This window comes from Anneissia japonica, unplaced genomic scaffold (genome assembly GCF_011630105.1).
Source record: "Anneissia japonica isolate Jap-2015-1 unplaced genomic scaffold, ASM1163010v1 scaffold287704_len1198815_cov201, whole genome shotgun sequence".
Taxonomy (NCBI): domain Eukaryota; kingdom Metazoa; phylum Echinodermata; class Crinoidea; order Comatulida; family Comatulidae; genus Anneissia; species Anneissia japonica.
In genome coordinates, this window is record NW_022731578.1 from 641,668 (window position 1) to 642,295 (window position 628).

The following is a 628-nucleotide window of genomic DNA, read 5'->3' on the forward strand; positions in this document are numbered from 1 at the left end:
TATTGAATATTACTGTATTATCATTACTACTATCATCATTATTATTATTACTTCTATTATTATTATAAGCGTAGTAGTAATAATAATAATAATAATTATGATGATGACGATGACGATAGTGATAACAGATAGTAATATTAATAATATTAAAAGGTGAAGAAAATTGTGCTAAAGGCGAAAAAGTAAGTTGTGATTTGTTGATCACAATTATTATAGTATAGTTAAAGCTTAGTAAGCTATAGTTAGGCCTAAATTTTTTTGATTATTAAGTAGATCCCTGATAAAAGATCATGAGAAATTTAAATAAAAGTGTTATTTCCGGCTACTATTTCCTAAAATTTTCTTACCTCAGCCTCAACCGCAGTGGGGCTGAGGTGGGTGGTTGCTCAATCTGTAGAAGTCCCTCCCTGGGTCACCTCTCAATTGAATTCCTGGATCCACCACTCTTGAGTTTTATATAATTATTGTTAGGCTTACTAAAACTATTTATGATGCGTTTATTGCAATTTTCAATTTATCATCTCAGATCAGCCCTTAAAACCTGTCTCTTATACACATCTAGATGTGTATAAGAGACAGGTGCAGGGCCTCCCAAGTTGAGAGAATCATCGTTTTCGTCCTTAGAATC